Source organism: Cavia porcellus, unplaced genomic scaffold, assembly GCF_034190915.1.
Source record: "Cavia porcellus strain 051 isolate PalLab524CR breed Dunkin Hartley unplaced genomic scaffold, mCavPor4.1 scaffold_24, whole genome shotgun sequence".
NCBI classification, from domain to species: domain Eukaryota; kingdom Metazoa; phylum Chordata; class Mammalia; order Rodentia; family Caviidae; genus Cavia; species Cavia porcellus.
Genome location: NW_026947507.1, coordinates 53,254,039 through 53,275,689, shown reverse-complemented (window position 1 = coordinate 53,275,689; position 21,651 = coordinate 53,254,039). Strand labels below are relative to the sequence as shown.

Below are 21,651 nucleotides of genomic sequence, written 5' to 3'. Positions count from 1 at the left end.
GGTCCATCTCCCAAACACCATGGAATGCTGTCTTTCTCCTCTTCCCAGGTGCAGAGGTCACACACTTCTTCACAGGCTTTCTTGTGCCATTCTTTCTAGCTTTACTATTGTTATGACCTAGAGAGTGGGAATGCATTCACCGGTCTTTGTGTGAGGGGCTCAGACAGGTGGCCTGACTGGACATCGATGGTATGCTGCCCTGAGCCTTTCCACTGCATAAAGTACTCATCTAAAGATGTGCTCCAAACCATGCTCCGTAGACAGTTTTGATTATGGAAGACTTCAGGTTCATCTCTATCTTGGAGGTGAAGAGTATAGTTGTAGCACAGGAAAAATTTGGAACTAAAAAAACATAATCTGCCCCGCTTAGTCTCCCAATATATTGGATCAAACTATTTTCTGCATAATTGTATTGATATTCTAATAATTTAATGTCTCATTTGCATACTTTAGGGTGAGACTGTATTACACTTGTGTGCACCTGGCCATTGGTTTAGGCTTCATTTCCCAAAGTTTTTCTTTAAAATTCAAAGCACTCACTTCAGGCAGGGGTATGTATGATCTGTAGGCATCTCTGCCAAACTCTGGGCTAGAGTTAAGAACACAAGGACAGGGCAAGGATAACTTACCCTGGGGCATGTATGATTGCTGTGAGGATGCAGTCTTGGAGGGTTGGAGGTGGCATTGGAGTTGTAACTGGGGTAACTGTGGATGCTTCGAGTTAAGGCTGATATACTCGGGAGGGGACATTTGTGCAGTGTGGAAGAATAGACAAGGTGTCCCCACCGGACCAGGGACCAGGCCAGATCAGAGACTGAGATCAGAGACTGTAGCAATGGCGGCTGGGAGTTCCACCCATCCTGTGGGAACTTTCTCCCTGGCCTGGGGACCAGGCCAGTTCCCTACCGGACAGGGGACCAGGCCGGACCGGGAGGAGTATAGCAGCAGTGGCTGGGAGTCCCACCCAGCCTGTGGGAACACTCTCCCTGACCTGGGGACTAGGCCGGTTCCCCACCGGACCCGGGACCAGGCCAGATCAGTGACTGTAGCAGCGGTGGCTGGGAATCCTGCCCAGCCTGAGGAGACACTCTTCCTGGCCTGAGGACCAGGCCGTGGTTCCCTGCTGGGTCCAGTGAGTGGGGCCATCGCAGGGAACCCCATCCCAGGCTGGCGGACCTCTCTTCCACACCTGGAACAACACTTGAAGCTCAAAAATACAGGAAAATGACAAAATGAAAGACCAAAATACAATCTCAAACATCCAGCCCATCCCAAGAAAGCCCAGGAGCCATGTGCATAGAAGAAAACACATGCCACATGACTGAAATACCTGAAATAATGGTAACTGAAATAAAGAAGCAAGTATGGGAAGCCTTAAAGGAATCCAAACTAGAAATAATATCTCAGATAAAAGAAGAATTGATAAAAGAAATGAAACAGATGCTAAACATAGCTAAAGAAGATGCAGTTAAAAAATTAGAGGAACTAAACGAAAGGGTAGAATCCCTGGATGAACAATATAAGAAACAAACAGAATACATAAAACAGATGCAAAGAGATATACAGGAAATCAAAAGCTCCACTGAAAGCTGTAAAAACCACCTCAATGAATGTGAAGATAGAATCTCAGACCTCGAAGACAAGATTGCAGCCAGTGAACAGGAAAGAAAAGATCTTTTAAAAATAACAAGAAATCAGGAAATAACAATTCAACACCTATAGGATGATGCAAAGAGAAACAACATAAGGTTGATAGGGATAAATGAAAAAGGAGAGGACAACATAAAGGATGTCAAGAGGATATTTAGAGAAGTAGTAGCTGAAAATTTCCCAAACACGAGATTGGAAACTGATATCAAGATCAATAAATCATATAGAACTCCAACTAGTCTCAACCAAAATAAATCTACAGCCATACATACAATAATGACCATCCCAAAAATTGAACAAAGGAATAGAATATTAAAGGTTGTTAGAGAGAAAAAACAGATGACCTATAAAGGAAAACCTATCAGAATTACAGCAGACTTCTCAGCACAAACAAAAAGTCAAGAAGAGCATGGAGTGATGTATTTCAGATCCTAAAGGAAAATGATTTCCAAGCTAGGCTGATGTACCCCGCAAAACTGTCCTTCAAATTCAATGGAGAAATAAGATACTTCCATGACAAAGATCAGCTGAAAAACTTCATGATCACCAAGCCAGCCCTGCAAAGAATACTGAAAGACAGCCTAGACACTTTTAGGAAAAAAACCTCTAAACAAAGCAGACAATTAAACAGAGCAGAAAGATAAACATGCAATAGCAGAAAGATAATATGTCAACAATAAACCAATATATCACAGTTCTAATTATTAATGTAAATGGTCTCAATACACCAATTAAAAGAAACAGACTGGCAGAATGGATCAAGAAACAAAATCCAACCATATGCTGTCTACAAGAAACCCACCTAACCCAAAAGAATACTCACAGACTGAAAGTCAAAGGATGGAAAACAATACTTCATGCAACAGGAACCCCCCAAAAAAGCGGGGGTAGCTATTCTGTTTGCAGACAAAGTCAAATTCAAGCCAATAATGATCAGAAGGGATAAAGAAGGTCACTACATACTGGTTAGGGGAAAACTCCAAGAGGAAGAGTTAGCTATCTTAAATATATATGCAACAAACTCCAGAGCATCCAGTTATATAAAACAAGTACTAACAGAAATGAAAAACCAAATCAGCAGTAACACAATTCTAACAGGAGATCTTAACATACCATTGACACCAATGGACAGATCAACCAAACAGAAAATCAACAAAGAAATAAAAGAACTGAATTGCACCTGTGAACAAATGGACTTAATAGACATATACAGAGTATTGCACCCAACAACAACAGAATACATTTCTGCTCAGCAGTACATGGGTCATTCTCTAAAATAGACCATATATTAACTCACAGAACATATTTAAATAAATGCAAAAGAGTTGAAATTATCCCTTGCATGCTATCGGACCATAATGCTATGAAATTAGTAATTAACGATAAAAGATACTGCAAAAATCCCACAAACACATGGAAACTGAATAACAAATTCTTGAGTAATCAATGGGTCTCAGAGGAAATTAAAAAAGAAATTAAGCAATACCTACCAGCAAATGAAAATACAGATACAACTTATCGGAATCTATGGGATGCAATGAAAGCCGCCCTCAGATGAAAATTTATTGCACTGAGTTCCCACATCAGGAAAACAGAACGAATACAAATAAACATGATGCTACACATCAAACAGCTAGAAAAAGAAGAGCAAGTCAAGCACAAAGCCAAAAGAAGGGAGGAAATTATAAAAATCAGAGCAGAAATCAATGCAATAGAGACTAAGAAAATAATCCAAAGAATCAATGAATCAAAAAGTTGGTTCTTTGACAGAATAAATAAAATCGATAAGCCCCTAGCCAACTTTATTTTAAAAAGGGAAGAAAAAGCTCAAATTCATGCAATAAGAAATGAAAAAGGTGAAATGACTACAGACTCTACAGAAATACAGAAGATTCATCAATTTTGAAAACCTCTACTCTCAAAAGTTTGATAACACAGAAGAAATAGATAGATTCTTAGAAACATATGAAGTACCAAAGCTAGATCAAGAGGATGTAAAACTGCTGAATAACCCAATCTCTGTTAATGAAATTGAAAATATAATTAAGTCCTTACCTACAAAGGAGAGCCCAGGCCCAGATGGATTCACTGCAGAATTCTACAAGAAATACAAAGAAGACCTAATGCCAACACTCCTCAAACTCTTCAATGAAATTGAAAGGGAAGCAATCCTTCCCAAGTCATTCCTGGAAGCAAATATTATTCTAGTACCAAAACCTGAGAAAGACCCAACTGGAAATGAGAACTACAGATCAATCTCCCTAATGAACACAGGTGCAAAAATCCTCAATAAAATATTGGCAAATAGGATGCAGCAAATCATCAAGAATTATACACCATGACCAAGTGGGATTCATCCCAGGCATGCAGGGATGGTTCAACATACGTAAATCAATAAATGTAATTCACCATATCAATAAAGACAAAAGTAAGAATCACATGATCATTTCCATAGATGCAGAAAAAGCCTTGGATAAGGTCCAACATTCATTCATGATAAGAACTTTACAGAAAATTGGAGTAGATGTTCTTTATCTCAATATAATAAAGGCCATCTATGACAAACCAACAGACAGTATCATACTAAATGGCCAAAAATTGAAAGCCTTTACTTTAAAATCAGGCACAAGACAAGGATGTCCATTATCACCTCTCATATTTAATATAGTACTGGAAGTACTAGCCAGAGCAATTAGACAAGAGAGAAAAATAAAAAGGGTAAAGATAGGACAAGAAGAAGTTAAACTGTCATTGTTTGCATATGACATGATACTTTACATAGAAGACCCCCTAAACTCCATTGAAAGACTCTTAGATATAATAAATAAATTCAGTAATGTAGCTGGATACAAAATCAATACTCAGAAATCAATAGCATTCCTATACACTAACAACAAATTCACAGAGAGAGAAATAAGGGAAGCCACACTCTTCATACTAGCAAGCAAAAAAATGAAATATTTAGGAATTACTATTATGAAAGAAGTGAAAGACCTATACAGGGAAAATTATAATACACTGAAAGAAGAAATTGAAGATGATCTCAGAAAATGGAAAGACATCCCATGTTCATGGATAGGAAGAATAAACATTGTGAAAATGGCCATTCTCCCAAAACTGTTATACAGATTCAATGTAATCCCCATAAAAATACCATCAACATACCTTATAGATCTAGAGAAATCACTCCTAAAATTCATCCGGAACCAGAAGAGACCTAGAATATCAAAGGCAATTCTAAGCAGCAAAGGCAAGGCAGGAGGCATCACAATCCCTGACTTGAAGTTATACTACAAAGCAACAGTAGTAAAATCAACATGGTACTGGAATCAAAACAGAGCAGAGGATCAGTGGAATAGACTAGAAGATACAGCAACAACTACAAACACACACAACCACCTTATCTTTGATTAAGTAGCCAAGGTTCACTGGAAAAACGACAGTCTTTTTAATAAATGGTGTTGGAAAAACTGGCTCTCCATTTGCCAAAAACTAAAACTTGACCCAAGCCTATCACCATGTACTAAATTAAAATCTAAATGGATCAAAGATCTGAAATTTAAAACAGAAACACTAAATCTATTGGAAGACAAATTAGGTAGAATCCTTGAAGACATAGGGGTAGGTTGAGAATTCATGAACAGGACTCAAACTGCATGGGAAATACATCCCAGAATCACTAACTGGGACCACCTCTTATTAAAAAGTTTCTGTAAGTCAAAAAAATCTCCAGCATAGTGAAAAGAAAACCCACAAACTGGGAAAAGATCTTAGTGAACTCCCCCCTCAGACAAGGGACTTTTGTCTAAAACATATAAAGAATTAAAAAAACTCAGACCCCCAAAATTCAGAGACCCAATCAGAATGGACATCTGAGATGAATACACACTTCTCAAAGGAAGAAATACAAGTGGCAAATAAATACATGAAAAAATGTTCATCATCATTGGTTATTAGGAAAATGCAAATTAAAACCACACTGAGATTCCATCTCACTCCTGAAAGAATGGCTAGGATCAAGAAAACCAACAACAACAAGTGCTGGAGAGGCTGTGGGGGAAAAGGAACTCTCCTACACTGTTGGTGGGAGTGTAGATTGGTACAACCTTTGTGGATGTTAGAAAGCTGGTTGTTAATCATAGACCTTATTAAATATAAAAGTAATACTCATAGTTAAGTAATTCATATTGAAAATGAAATTATACTGGTTTTTTTGTAGTTCTGAATTACTTGTACCCTTACACTGTTTTGTTTTGTTCTGCTTTTTTTCTTTTTTTCCTTTTAAATAAAAAAAAAGAATAGACGAGGTGACAAAGGGAAAGAACAGTATGACAGCAGTGGACTTGGAGGAAGACTATGTTCTTTACAATATTTTTAGATACCAGCTCTGTCAAGAGTAATGGCAACTGAGATGTGGGTATAGTATAGAAGTGTGTATGTTGTGTGTGTGTGTCTATTTGTCTACCTCCCTACCTGTCTGAAAAGATCTTTAAATTATTAAAACTCATTTTTCCAGGACTCTACCCTGGAGATCTGTTGTTGATGTCATAGGTCAGTCTTTTCTCAATCTTCTTAAGTTTGTGAAGTCACTGCCCAAGAGAAAGCCAGACGTCCCACTGTGGGCAAAGATGTGCGCACAGCTGTAAATTAGAACATACGGAACTTTTATTTTTCCTTTTCCTTTCAAGTCTGTCTTTATTATTATTGTTCATAGAACCTCATTCTCTGAAGACAGCTGTTGCAGCTTCTGTCAAGTGCTTTAAGAGAAGAACAATCTTTAATAAATTGAATGAAAGCAAGTGTAGAGAATTTGTATTTCATCACTTTTTCATTCTCTCATTAGCCTAAATATAACATAATAGAAAAATTCACACATGCCTCAGGTTACCTCTCTAATGATCACATCCCTTATAGGAAAAGGGGCTATTCTTAAAAATATGTATCCTAAGACTTTTTAATCACATTGTAGTTTGAAATCACCAACTATCTACAGAATGAGTACTTTTAGGGAAAGAAACACCTAGCTACATAAATTTACATTCTAGCTAAAACTTCACTGGAAATTGAGCAATTAAAATCACTAAATATTTACAGATCTATTACTCCCATGGATTGCTGCATTCAAAGATTGAATTCTAACCTAAATTTTTAGCTTGGCACATTCACACTCTGAGACTGTGTTGTTGGGTTCATTTTTCTTCCCATTTGTGTTCTTTTCTCTTGTTCCTCTACAGAGTCACATGTTGTTCCAAACTTCATCAAAGCCCAGCCTCAGGAAAAAGAAGTGATTGTGGATTCACACCTATTAATGACTGTTATGGCTGAGCACTTTCCGGAAGTTCATTGAATTTTATTGTTGTGAATCCAAGTAAAACAAATTATCTCAGTAAAATTTCTCCAGGAAGGTTTAGGAAGAGTAAGGCTTTATCAGGCCAACTAGCTCAAAAGAGCTGTTAAAATTTTAGGAATGTTAGAAAGCTGGTTGTTAATCATAGACCTTATTAAATATAAAAGTAATACTCATAGTTAAGTAATTCATATTGAAAATGAAATTATACTAAGGTTTTATGTGTCCTAATCATACTGCTACATTTTAATACTGTCCTTTGTGGATACTTTTGTCTGATCTATCAGTGCAGTGTCTATTGGCATATCATGTCCCAACTCACTCAAGGGCCATCGTATTGTCAGCTTGAAAATGGCCATTGTGTATGTATTTCCTCTATGAGAATGAGCAGAAACCACAGATAACAGCTTCATTTATTGCTTTACTCATTGACTTAAAAAATATTTAAGAAATGGCTGGAAAAAACTCAAAATGTGCCTACGCTCTACGTTAATACATTTTGTAATAGCACACAAATTGAGGAGATACTTTCTCAATATTCAAAAACTGTTCCTCAGTTACCAAAAAGCTCAGGCCCTTCTGTTGCACATTTTCTTCATTTCACTTTTCTAATATTTCTTACAGTGAGAGAAAACACTAGTTCACAGTGGAAATGCTTGTTCCTCTGCTGTAACCGTAGGCTGACTACTGTAATGGCCCATTTAGTGTGTCAGGCAGTGCCACCGCAGGACTCTGATATTTAGTCAAACATTACTCTGAACATTTCTGCTAAGATATTTGAAAGATGGGATTAAGATTCACATCAGTAAACCGAGTAAAACAGACTTTTAGTCTGTGAGTACGGGAATGGGCCTTACGTAGTCAGTTGAAGTCCTACTTGTCCTCTTTCCCTTACACACACACATGCACGCACACACACACACACACACACACACACACACCTGTGCACACACAGAATGAGTTGTGTGCACATACTGTCAGCTCTGCTTCTCTCAGCTCTGCTTCTCTGGCAAACCCCAAGCAACACCCAAAAGTTTGGTAAAAACCAAAAACACCATTATGCGTGGACCAATTCCTTGTGTAGAATTTGCAGTAAATACGATTGTCTGTTTTATAACTATTTGTGGATTGTGTTCTTCACATGCCGTGCATCAGCAGCATTTAACATAACTTTATGTGTGTATATATATGCACATAGTTTTCTTCCTCAGAGCGGGATACGATAACCTTGCGCATGCATTATAGTCAGATTGTCTCGCTGTGTGAAACTGCTTAAATGTTCCAAGTTGCTTAATTTTCACATTTTCCTAAGAGTTCATCAAACATATTTAATATAGAGAAAATAAAGCAGTCTTATCTGTTATCAACATTAATTGAAAGGCAGATAATGAATTTTTATTTTCCAAATACTAATATTGAATGTGGTGTATCTTTCAACACAGAACTCCTGAAGTAATTAACTGTGGTTCAACAAAATAAGTTGTTCAATAAACAATGTGACTGGGATATTTCCAATGTGAAGACAAGGTTCATGTGTGCATAACTGCATGTGTTCAGTTTTCCAAGCCTCTGAACACAGTGGGACATTGAAGCTTTCATGCTAGTTTATCTCCTGAAGCAAGCTACAGTTTGAGTGGATCCTATCATTGTTTGAAGTATGTGGTCTCACAGTACTCCAGCATTTCAAGTTCAAGATTTAATAACTCTCACCTGCCAGATCACCAAAGGCCCTTTCATAGCAGGACGCTGTTGTGCGTTTGTTCCGGTGGCAGCCATGAATGATGCAGTCTTACACCACTGACTTTGATAAAGAACCCGGCAAGCTCAGCCTCTAGCAAAAGGAAAAGAAAGGAGGATCCTGCCCAGATTGAATATGTTTTTGCTCTTGCAAAAGCCAGGAGAATATTAACTTTAATTTATTCAGTTGCATGTTTTTTCAACTTGCAACACTCTGGGATGTGGAAAATAAAGTCCAAAATGTGGCTATGCAAAGGAGCAGAGCCAGCTCTTTGTAGAGCATCAGTCCCCCTGAACGTCCAGTCATTGATTTGCTTCCCATGACCTGACTCGGCAATGAATATGAAGGATAGACAGAATCAATAGGAAGTGAAATTTGCATCAGGTCTGTTCCGTGTGATGCAGATTTTATACCTTTGCGGAGTCTATAGGTTCATCTTTGCCCACCAATTTGAGGAGACATACACTGAGTCAGTGGCAATGACAGCGGGGTAGGGGAGGGTAAGAACTTCGTCTTTAGCATGACAGACAAATTAATAGAGTCCTTGTCTCTATTGGTACTTCATAGAATTGATAGGTTTTCCATTGGCTGATTTTTGGAGCACTCTCTGAACTGTGCATGCATCTTAAACCCATACCCAGCTTCAGTATCACTTGATGTTTGTATACAGCTCCCTGAACAAGGTATTTACATCGCTATTATGTCACTTTCAGGTGCCACCTAGGACACAGGATAGGCAGCTGGCAGCCACCGTTTCCTGTTTTGCAGGTGTGACGCCTAGCATAGAGTGACAGTGGCTGGCCTAAAACCAAGCTTTCCTTAAACCCAAGTTTTACTTTCAATCACTCTGTCCAACTCATTGATTTCTCAGCTATGTCCCAGTCAAGAATAAGGCAAATGATTTTCCTTCTTTAATCTCCATGTATTAATCTTCTTGTTATCTTCACTTACATTTCAGCTTGTGTCTTCAGTTGTGACACTTTGCAGTAGAATGTACATCTGCAGTTTCATTTACCCACTCTGTTTGTAAAGATAAGCACAATAAACCAAAGCAGGTATTTAGTCCAGCAGTAGTGTGATGCAAAACAATCATCTGTAGCGGCTGTAAGAATGTGCTAGTTCAGCAAAAACATATCAGGAAGCAATACATGGACAGTTACATTCACACAGATATCTACATGCCTGTATGTGAATAAGTGGTGCTGAGAATAAAGCATTCTTTTTCACCTCTGATGCCCAGGGGTTGAAATATAACCAAGGAGCCTTGTGTTTAGATAAAGGAGTGGCTGAAGATTCCATGGTCGTAGAATTTACAGAGGAGGCTGGAAATAAGAATTGAATTCCAAAGCAAAGGGAAACACAAAACATTCCTGTCTTAAGAGAAGAAGCGAGAGAGCACAAGAAGGCATCTGAAAGAGACAGGGAAGCCCAGCATGACTAGGGGTTTTACAGTCAGCTGGGCTGGATGGGCATGAGATGAGCAACACCCTGCCACCCGTGGAAGTTGTGAGAACACCCGCGAGCCACTCTGCACTGTAGACAGCCCGTTTGCACAGGTGCACAGCTGTGATGTATAATCTCTTCACACATTAGAATAAAACTCTGCCCTCTTAAAATGTACACCTAATTCTGTGATTCTGGAATGTTTTTCAGCCTCTAGAGATGACCAGCAAATGATTCATGTATCAATCCAATCTCCCCTTTGTCATGGGGTCTGTAATGTGCTAGGCATTCTGCCGTGTGTGACATGCCTAGCACCTTTTCCGTGTGACAGTCTTTCTAGTACTGGAAGTCCTGTGGCCTTCAACCTGCTTGTTTTATGCTTCCTTCTCAAATGGCATTATTCCATAACTTTCTCTGTTCTGGGGTTATTTCCCTGTTTTGCTTGTATGCAGTTGTCAGACAAGAAGAAGCAAGTGACCACTGGATACATTTTATAAAAGAGGAAATTATTATTTCATCGATTGTGGCTTGCCTTACTACAGGAGCTCCCTTCAGGAGCATGCACATGTGTGATAAATTCAAATTCAGACATTATAATTTTCTTGTTTTATTCTTTGGTTTTTGTTTTAAAACTTGCCTATCGATGGAGGCCACTTCTGTCAGCTCTCTGTAGTCGTGAGTGCTGTATCTACAGACTCAACCATTTGAAGACTTGAAGTACTGGAAAAGTTTCCTTGGTACAGACATGTGTGGACTTTTTTCTCATTATTTTTGCATACATAATTCTATATAACAACTATTTAGACAGAATCTGCATTGTATTAATTATTGCAAGTAATCTAGAGATGACAGAGCATGAGAGAAGGTGCGAGCATCATACCTTTCATAGAGGGGGCTGGACGTTTGCAGGTTTTGTTAGCTACAGGTGTGGGTCTTGGTACGAGTCCCCACAACTGTAGCTGATGCAATTTTCAGTGCTTTTGTTTCAAGGTGTGTAACTGGTACTCTGCACCCATGAGCTCATCTGGGGAATTCTGATCTCTCAGTCTTCATCAATCACCTGTCTAAATGTTTCTTCTTTTTAATGAAAATTAATTTGTGTAGCAACTTAATTCCTTTTTATTTTCAAGAGAGTGCTTATTCACTCATATATAAATACTCTTTTCTTGATAGACAATTTAGTTCAACAGTGAAAGTTTCTGAATTCCTTGTCCTTTGAGCAGTATTTTATGGGAAGGATGCTGTGTATATTCTGTGAGGGAAATATCTTTGGAAATGGAAATGAAAAAGCTAGAGAGAGACTGTGAAAATCCTCACATGGATTTAGTCTTCTTTGTGAATTGTTGGCAAATGAACTGTTTTGCATACAACAGTTCTGTTGGGTTTTATAAACTTCTTTGTGCCTATTGATTTTCTTAGAACTCTGTCCAGACCTAAAAGTCACATAGCTTTTAAATTTTATACTGATATTAAAGCTCCTCATAATTTTTTTTAGCATTTCTCTATATGCTTCTTTTTTTTTTCAGTTTGGAGGCAGAAAAGAAGAACTCAGATTTTAAAATAACATGCCACAATCATAATCAGTAGTGTCTAACAGGAATTATAGATTTCCCTTTTCTTAACCTTATGTAGAATTTAGTAGTACAAAGAATTTCAGCATTTACATTATTTGCTCTACAACATTTTTCAAATATTCCTTTCTAGGGAATTTGTATCGGATAGAAGAGGTACTGGAGAGGTAATTAGAAAACTAAAATTATATTGAATTGGTATCTTACTTTTTTGAAATATAAAAGCATAATTTACTTTTTAGTTCTTAATGTTGGAGAATTTACAGTGCTACAGGTAAAACTCAGTTCACTGTGTATTTAACATGGGATATATATATATATATATATATATATATATATATATATATAATTATTTTGTGTACTGTAATTGGTTTGCTCACAGAATGCTCTCAATTTCTTTCTGCAGTTAGGGTCTAACACCAGCAGCTTCATGCCTAAGTACTGGGTTGCAGGGCTGGAAGACTTGAGAGTCTTCCGTGCCGTGAGGTGACAGTCAAGTCGGCTTCTGTCTTACACACCTGTGAGTGATGTTTAAAGCGTAACTAGAGTGACTCGAAAAGGATTAACCAATACTCACATGTAAATGATAGGACTGTGTTATCCAAGGTATCATTACTACTTGGAGAAGACAATTTAGTGATTTCAACCACATGTTTTTGGTAGTATTAAACCAAAAATGTTTTTAAAATAAATGATTGTTATAAAGACTGTAGATGTTTTGGGTTGTATTACAGCAGACATGGGTAACTTTCTGCTTTCAGTTTTTTGAAGGGCCCAGTGGTTTTACCTACTATAGCCCTCTCTAAGGGAGCTTCTTTTGTTTTATTAAGCACATACATCTGGTTGTTAATATCCACTCATGACTGGCAGATGCATCTGTTAAAACCAAAGGAAATGATTTGGTAAGGCAGGGAACGTGCTCTAAAATACAAGCCTTGCTTTAATGGTTTAAATAAATGCCTACTGTTGGTTACGGTTTTGAGTACAGTGTTTAAAATTTTCTTGTCAAAGACATTTCCTTTGATTTAGCCCTGGATTGGAGAAATGTGTTTGGTCAGTATTTAGGCCATCCGGTGGTCCTGTGACCTGTCTCCACAGCATGAGAGGAGGCACCCGAGTGCCTAAGTTCCTTGCAGATTTAGTGGGGTGGCCGCTAGGCCAGCTAATCCCTTCTGTGGTGCAGTCGTGTAAGCAACTGCTTTCTGTGCCAATCTTGAATATTTGTGTGTAGAAATTCAGAAAGAACGCTGAATTCACTGTGCGAATTAGAGTTACTTTGGTTTTTGTGTGTTTGATTTTGGTTTCTTCCTTTATTTTTATTGGGCCAGGTTTGCAGTATGTAGTGATCACTGTCAGCCTTGGGAGCTGCTGCATGGAGAGGACACATCTTTCTTCCACGTCCCCTTCCTTCCCTTCACCTCCTCCATCTCTTGATCCTGTTCCCTGCAGCAAAAGATCTCCCTGTTTCCTATGATCTTTCTTTTATTTTGCTGTTTGATTTATTTATATTTTGGGCTTCTAATAGAAGAGAAACCGTGCACTGTTTAAGCTTAGGTGTCTAATTTATTATGGTCTCAAGTCCCTGGACTGTTGTGAACCTCAGTGTTTTCATTTATAAAGAAGATGCTATGGTAGGTTCAGAAATTATAAAACAAGAAGTCATGTGCCTTTAACATGACATCATCCTGTGGAACCTGAGTTTCCCCGTGGGACTCATCTTTTTTCCTGAGGGTTATGTTTGCAACTGGGAGCTTCAATGTTGTGGTGCTGCTACTGGTACCTTTCCAGTGGGTGAGGGGTTAAGAAGCCTGTTAAGCTTTCAGTGTTTCTGTTTTCATCTACAGAATAAATGAGTTGGACCCAGTGATGTCTAAAGAGCCTGTCTCTCTAATTTCATGTTATCATCTTAATTTTAAGTAGGATTTATCACTTGGGTAAAAGAACAAAATGACAGAAATGCTTTTTTTCTTCTATGTGCTTCAGTCACTTATGAGTGTAGTAGGCAGTGTGTTACACTTGAGGATCCTTGTCTAGCTATACACAGAAGTGTGGCTATAAATGGGAGGGTATATCTGATTCCATAAAACATTGAAATTTTAATATTATTTCATAATTTAAAACTGTAGGTTGTATAACACAAGAAAACAGTGTTATGAACCAGAATATAAAATTTCAACTACTTTTTGTTCAGAATGTAATTTTCTTGAATCATCTAATTATTTGTCCAAATGATGTATCTTTTTCTCTACAGATGCCATAGTGCATTTTAAGTATTAATTTCCCTGATAAATGTAATATACTTGTGTTAACTGAGTGAGTGATTTGACTTGTGGAAGAAAGAAATCAATTAGCTTTTTTTAATTACCAAAATTAACACTGAATATGAAACATTGTGTTTAAATAATTTATATTCAAGAAAAAGATCCTACGGTCAAAACCCAAATAAAAAAGCACAGAATCCAGCAGTACCAGCACTATTTTAGAAATGTCCAAGAAGTGTAAGACAAAGTGGGTTTGACTAGAACTGTTTTCCATTTGCCTTTTCAATTTGCACTTGCCTTTTGGGCATCTGTTCAAACTTGCTTAGGAACAGACCCAGGGTAATGTGGAAGGTGGTTTGGTTTTTCTTCTTAGCTGTGGGAGGTTTCTTGTCTATGCCTAGGACATATCTGTTTTGTTATATGTTACACTTCAAGTGGTCCTCTGTAAATTAAAAAAAACAAGCCATGAAGAGGGACCACAGACTACTGCAGCTTGCATGGTTAGCAATGCATATTAAGCATCTCTGAAACCCTTATTGATCGTGCCAGCAGCCGTCAGATCATACCATGTCTGTGCGCACTTCAGAAGTCTACTGACACCTCAGTTTTTGTTCCCCTGCCCGACTGATTCTTTTTTTATCTCTCCTCTATGCACTGGCGTTTCTCTTGCCATTCGCCTGCTGTCCAGGTTGCTGTAACACAATGCCATAAACTATGTAGCTGGCATAACAACAGAAATTTATTTCTCACAGTTCCGGAGATCAAGTCCCAGACCCAGGTATTTGATATTTGGTGAGTGCCCACTTTTTGTTTCTTAAGTGATGCCGGTGTGTCCTCCTGTGGTGGAAGGGGCCAGATGGCTCCCGGTGGAGTCTCTTCAGCTCTGATCCATTCATGTGGGCTCCATTCCCATACTGTAACCGCATCTGCAGGTCCCCCTCCAACAGCATCACCTTAGTGAGTGGGTTTCTACACATAGTCGGGGGGGGGAGGACACAGACATTCAGATGATAGTATTGTCATTCTCATTGCTGCTTTCTTCCTCTCCTCTCATCTGCTTAGGGATGCTCGTGGTTATAGTTACAGCAGTGTGGATCCCCAGCTACCCAGATCCATGCATGTACAAGAATGTATTGATGCTTGTTTCCTGGACATTTCTATCTCAGTAATCCACATTTGTCTTTAAAAACACTATCTAAAGTCTCACTCTTCATTTCCCTATATTCCGATTGCATGTTTATCACCGCCTAAAACTTTGTACCGCCCTCTCTCCACCCAGTACTCTTTGTACTCTCTTCAGAAATGCTGTCCAGATTTTGCCCCTTCATCTTTATTTTTAAGATCTTTGGTTTGTTTCAGACTGCATAATTGTTTTCCTTCCCTGAATGAGAGGCCTCCTAAAGTGTTCATTCATCAGCTTTGCACACAGCCTGCTCAGTGACAGCTTGGCTGCCTCGGGAGTGTTTTGGGACATTGTAGTTAAAGTCCTTCCTAATCTGACCAAAACCAATGCTGAACACGCATTACCTCCTTCCTACAGCTCATTTACCCCTTCCCTGGATGCCTTGTTTATCTCAGTGTGGAAGGAACTGCTTGCTGTTTGCAGAAGTCTACTCTACGTTTCAACTCTGGGAACATGGAAAGACTCAGTATTTTTTGCTGTGAAGCTGTGGCAATGTGATTAGATTCCTGGTGGTGAAAAATAACAGCAAAAGTGCTCCGGAACATTTCTGCATTTACCCTGTAAGGCACTGGGCTTCCTTTCCCTCTCTATAAGCTAGAATGTGAGGCTTCTCTTTGATCATGGAGAATCTAGTAGAGTAAGGAATCACAATTCCTCAGTGCTTTTAGGGAGTGACCAGCTCACACCAGCCTTGACACCTTACCTTGGGATGACCACATGGAAGTGAAAATAATTTCTGATGCCTTGAAAATGTCATTTTATTTCCTCCCTTCTTTTCTTTCTTCTTAGATCCAAGAATTCATGGGTACCAAGCAAGTGCTCTACCACTGAGCTATACACCACCTCCTACCCCCAGCCTTGATCATAATTTTTAGATTTTTTCATATTTGCAGGATAGAGCTAATCATACGGCCTTATATAACTGAAACTGTCTCCAAGGATAGCAAAGATGTTTTTGTAGTTATGTTTATCTTATATTCTCACATAAGAGAATGAGTTTATTTCTAAATTAAAAATGTTCCTTGGACCACTGAAATATGTCAGACATCTCCATGGTTAGTTTCATGAATTAGATTGTAATATAGCATGTTTTCAAAGATCAAAACAAAACATAACCTAAAAAAAATAGTTGCTTACTTAGCCAGTATCAGTCATGAACAGTATATGGTCGGGGGTAACTCTAGTCCATAAGATGCCTCGTTGGTCTAGTGATTCTGCCACACATAGGGGTATGTCCTCGTCTATGTGGTGAAGATGTACATCAGTACTACCTTCTGCTTTCAGCCAGTGAGACAGGAGATTGAAATGGAGGGATGGACCACTACTCCTGAGTACCATCACCCATGACTTTCAGACATGACTTCTTTACCAACCACCCTGGTGTAGACATGAGCGTGTCCTCACACCTGTCACCCAGGGAGGCTGGAAAATACACTCTTTAATTGTGAGGCTGTGCATTCAATTAAAGTTTGGTTTTCTCCATAATTAAAGGGAGCACGATTTAATGAGTACTGTGGGAAACTCTAATGATATCTGACATCTCTTATGTCTTTATAAAAATCTAGATCTTTTCAAAACAAATCATTTTCTTTCTTGTGAATACCCCTCTCCTATCACTTGTCTGATCTTAATAAACACACCCACGTTCACCCAGTCAACAAAGTAAGAAATTATTTGTCTTTTCAATTCTTTGACATACATTTAATCCGTGACATATCTCACAGGTTCTTCTGTGAGATATCTCACTGATTAGCAGCATGTTCACTTTCACTTTTCTTTCCTGCTGCAAATACAGTGGCATCAACAGAGCTGATCATTTTTGCCTCCTGCGATTGGAGAGGCTGATTGAAATGATGGACCTTTATCACTGTGTCCCTCTAAATCACCCCCCAAAATTAGAGCTTTCTGAGATTCAAATATGATTGTTTTATTCTCTGCAAGAAAGACCTTTAATGATTCCTCATTATCTATGAAATGAATTTAAAAATCCCTGTAATATTAATGTAACTGTATGACTCCTCCCTTTTTGGCATTTATGTGTTTATACATTTGCAACCTTCAGCAAAAAGTTGTCATGAAATGATTCTTCTCCTCTGTTAGTTTGCCTCGTGTGCCATCATGTTAGCTGGAATATAGTAGGTATACGGTAAATTTTTGCTTGTAGAATAAGGAATATACTCTCAAATAATGATGTAGCACAGTAAATTGGTTATCTAAGCAGTCTGGCAGTGGTTACTAAAGTAGAGCATAGTTTACTCTATGACTTTGTGATTGCATTTCTGTCAGGTGGCCAGCAGAAATGCATGAAAGTTTTTACCCAGAGACAGGGTCAAAGGAGTCCCCAACATTGTCATAGTGAAGAATGGGGAAAATATTCAAATTTCAATTTCAGGAGTATAATAGATAAAGCAAGAATAATATATTAATAGAGCAAAATTTTGTACAGCAAAGGATCAGTCTTTCTCTGAGAGGAGGAAGAATTCTGTGGTCCCTGAAAATTATTACACATCTTACAGTCTATGTAGGAATTAGAAAGATACTGAACTCTATTTCATGTCTTATTTTGAGACCTCCTTTTATTAGTTCAGGTCAAATAAAAAAATCTCACGTTCATATTCATGCTTAAATCAAATCAAAATGCTTAGATATTTTGATGATAAGCAGCCTAGATGATAAACCCATTTTAAGATATTCTTTTTTATTGAAAAGTTTTTTTTTTAATTTTATTTAAGGAGAAAAAGAAAAAACAGAAAAAGGGTACAAGTTATACAGAATTTCAGAAAAATAAACAATAGGAAATTACTAATTAATAGATTACATATTGTCATCTTAGAAAAAGTTGTTCAAGTTACAAAATTAAAACATATAAAGTGGACATTCAAACAGTGAGACTGCAAACAGTTCTGTTCAGTGATTCAACAAAAGTCAGTAATATGGTTATCTATCTTGTACACTTAAATATACATGCAGTTATATCCTTTAGAGCACTTTCTTTTGCTCTCTTTTATACAGTGACAATTACACATTTTGGGTTTTATTACTTCCACAGTTCTTATTACTTTTTTGAAGAGAGTAAAACCAAATGTGACATAACAGAGTCAGTCAAATCAAAAGGATCGACACAATACATAATGTAAAAACAAAATACAAGGTGATCAACAATGGTTACCATAATGTCTCTTGCTATCTTAAAAAGAATTGCCTATATCTTCAGTTATAATAAAATTGAACAAAACAATAAAGAACAAAACCAGTAAAACCAAAACATTGGAGACATTACAGCACTTCAAAAGAAAATAATAGTCAACCAGAATAGGGGGCCTTAATGAATCTTATTGTCTTCACAGTTGTTGCCTATACTTTGGAACTTGGTACTATCAAGCAAAACAGAATAGAGGAAAATCAGTCAGAACAAGATGGTGAGGGCAATACGGGGTTTCAAATCAAGTTAATAGGAAATCAAAGTGAGTTAGTGTAATATATCCTGCTATTTTTTATTTATTTTTTCCTTAATTAAAAAGATAAAAATAAAAAAGTAAATAATAAAAAAAGGAGACTGAGATAAAAGAGGGCATAACAACAAAAAAGCACAGGTCAAAACATAACCATTTAAGCAAAATAGTGTTTCACCACAAGATATCCCGACATAAAAGTAGTTACCATAGTGTCTGTTTCCTTGAAATCTTTGAGTATAACTTCGTATACTGTAGCATGAAACATATCAAGACAATGTAAATCCATTCAAAAGAATGACAGTATTACAGGGTATTTAGAATCAACTAACAGAAAATGAACAATGGTTTCTGTATAATCTCCATGTCTATAAAAGTTTTTGTTTACATTATCACATATAATAAAATCCATTAAGATACAACATATTAAGACCGATGGAGACAGAAGAACAAAAGCTTGATGGGACTTCAAAACAAGATGATATTAAATCAGCACTAGCTATTATGATGTCTTTTTTTTCTCCAAAATAGCTGTTCCTACCATCCAACCTTCTCTGCTTCCTTTTCATTTTAAGATATTTACATGTCTGTTATTTTGATTATATTGCAGAACAAATCAGCTTCCCAGCTGGCACTGTTTTATTATTAGTTGTTGTCTCTCACTCTAGCACATGCAGCTTACCTAGGGTAAATACTTAGCACTTGAAATCTACAGGTGGTAGTCTGGGATTTCAAAGTGAAAATCTATTACACCTAGAAAGCAATAATCACAATGTTTTCAGCCCACCCACCATTTTAAACTAAGCTCAACTTGCAATTCGGAAAAATTCAATGACTGTGAAGCATCTCTTCTGTGAGTCTAGTAATGATGACTGTCAACACTGTTAAATCACTCCAAGTATTAACTAACACTTTTGAATAAAATGCAAATTGAGGTAATCTTACTGATAATTAAGGACAGATTCTCAATTACTGGATATTTTAGAAGCAGTTTTTAGTCAGAAGTATTTGTGTAATTGTTTTATTCGTAACTTTTTAAGTGTGGATTTAACCAGAATATATTTTGGTATGAATTATCCAGACATAGAGTTTTAAAACTACTTTTCTTAGTTTTGTTTTGTCTTTGGTAGGATTTGTGATCGAACTAGGGATAAAATGTAGGTCATCCTGCATTTCTGCATTGTGCTAACTACTGAGTAACTGGACCAAACTCTGCTCCTATCATCTAAAATACGTGTTAAAGAAATTCTTTTTATCTGAATTCTTGTAAACCAGTGCTGTGAAAAGTTACTTTTAGCTAAAAACTACATACACAGACCTCATAAATGTTGCTTCTGTGGTACTTATTTTGCACTATTGTGTATTCAGAACACAATTTAGCACAGTGATGCCCTAGAATAACGCGATTCTTCCCTGTACATGTGTTTCCAAGGCTTCCTCCTCTTTCAGAGAGTCAGGAAATATTTGGTGAAAGTTGCTTCACCAGCCACTTCAAAGGACACAGTTAAGAATAAACTCCTGTCCTCAAGGACACCTCTTCAGATATGGAGAAGACTTGGAATAAACAAAGCATCAGAGGCTATATGTAGTACACTATGGAATGAGCTGTAAGAAAAATGGAAATTCGGAAAAAAGGAAGATTATTTTGTACAGTTGCAAACTTGAATGATTTCAATAAAAAAAAAAAACTCTTAAAAGTAATTAGGTGCATGAATCCCATCTCAATAAAGCTTTAAAAAAAGTAGCTAAGTTAGTTTTTCCCGAGAGGAAGGAGGGGTATTAGAAATCCATCCAGCCTTTCTTCCCAGAGGCTTCCCCAGATACTGTTGGGGTTGGTTTTGGGGAGAGCTGTCTCCCCTGAGTTCCCTCTTCAGAAAGCTCAGTGCCCCCATCTGCTTCATTTATGTAGCTCCGTGGTTCCACCTCTTTGTCTTCCTTCCTGGTCACTGGCTAAGAGGTGGTACCAGTACTTTAATTATTTGATTTCCCCCTCCTTTCTAAAGCTAACACTCAGTGACCTTTTTTAGTTTCTCCATTTCTCATTATACAGTGAAATATGCACCTGGTATATTGGAATAGTAAAAAAAAATTGACGTATTTATTAATTTCATTATGCTCTTACCTAGATTCTGCTTGATAGATACTTAAGTATCGCTAGAATTTTAAGTACCTCTCCTCCTCTGAGCTCACTGCAGGCAGTGCTTACGTTTTCATTTTTGTTTTCCTTCATGGGAGCTTGCACAAAGCAAGTGTGTATCACTGAATAAGAAAAAAAGCTGTATATTTCTTTATACTTCATCCTTTCTTATCCTACTATTCATACATCTGTCTGATACTTGATTATCCAAATGATAGGTACTCTAGATGTAGTCTAAAGAATTTAAATAACAATCAAAATATAAATGTTCACTTGCTGTGCAAACCCGGCTCACCTCTCTTCAGTGTAGCTTCGCTCTGAAAAACACATCTTAGAAATGAACTCTCCCCCTGCAAGCACCATTTCATATGGCTCAGCCCTTAAACTTGCTTCACTTGGAAAATTTGTGTGAAAAGGTGCTTTCTGGAAGTGGCTTCCTTCATGTGACTTGGGAATGTGTATTTAAAAATTCAAAGCACTTATTGCTTCTCACTTTCTTTGCTCTGTGGCATACAGCAGTATTCTGCTCAATTCTGGAACACCGTACGTCATTTTCTACCAGGCTCGCACACAGGGCTGGGATCCTAGCTCTCCTTACAAGTCTGGCCTTTCCTTCTCCAATTTGCGTGATGAGTACTGGCTGCTCTTTTTCCTCTGGCGTCTTGACCTGTGTTTAGTGGCTGCACTTTATTCCTGGCTTGGCTTCCCTAACCACTACTGTCTTCCCTTTAGGATTTTAGTTATTTCCATAAAGAATCTCTTTATTCATGGTTATGTCCATTTTCCCTTCATTTATACATTGTCCAAAAGGCTGGTGGAGAACGACTCTTCCCTGTCTCTGTTCCATTTAAAAAACCTGCATGAAATAA

The 21,651-nt window shown here is 37.6% G+C and overlaps 1 protein-coding gene across 8 annotated transcripts in view; it reads left to right on the top strand.

Moving 5' to 3' along the window:
• Nkain2 (sodium/potassium transporting ATPase interacting 2) overlaps positions 1-21,651 on the top strand; it is a 945,741-nt gene that overhangs the window by 103,007 nt on the left and 821,083 nt on the right. The window lies entirely within an intron of this gene.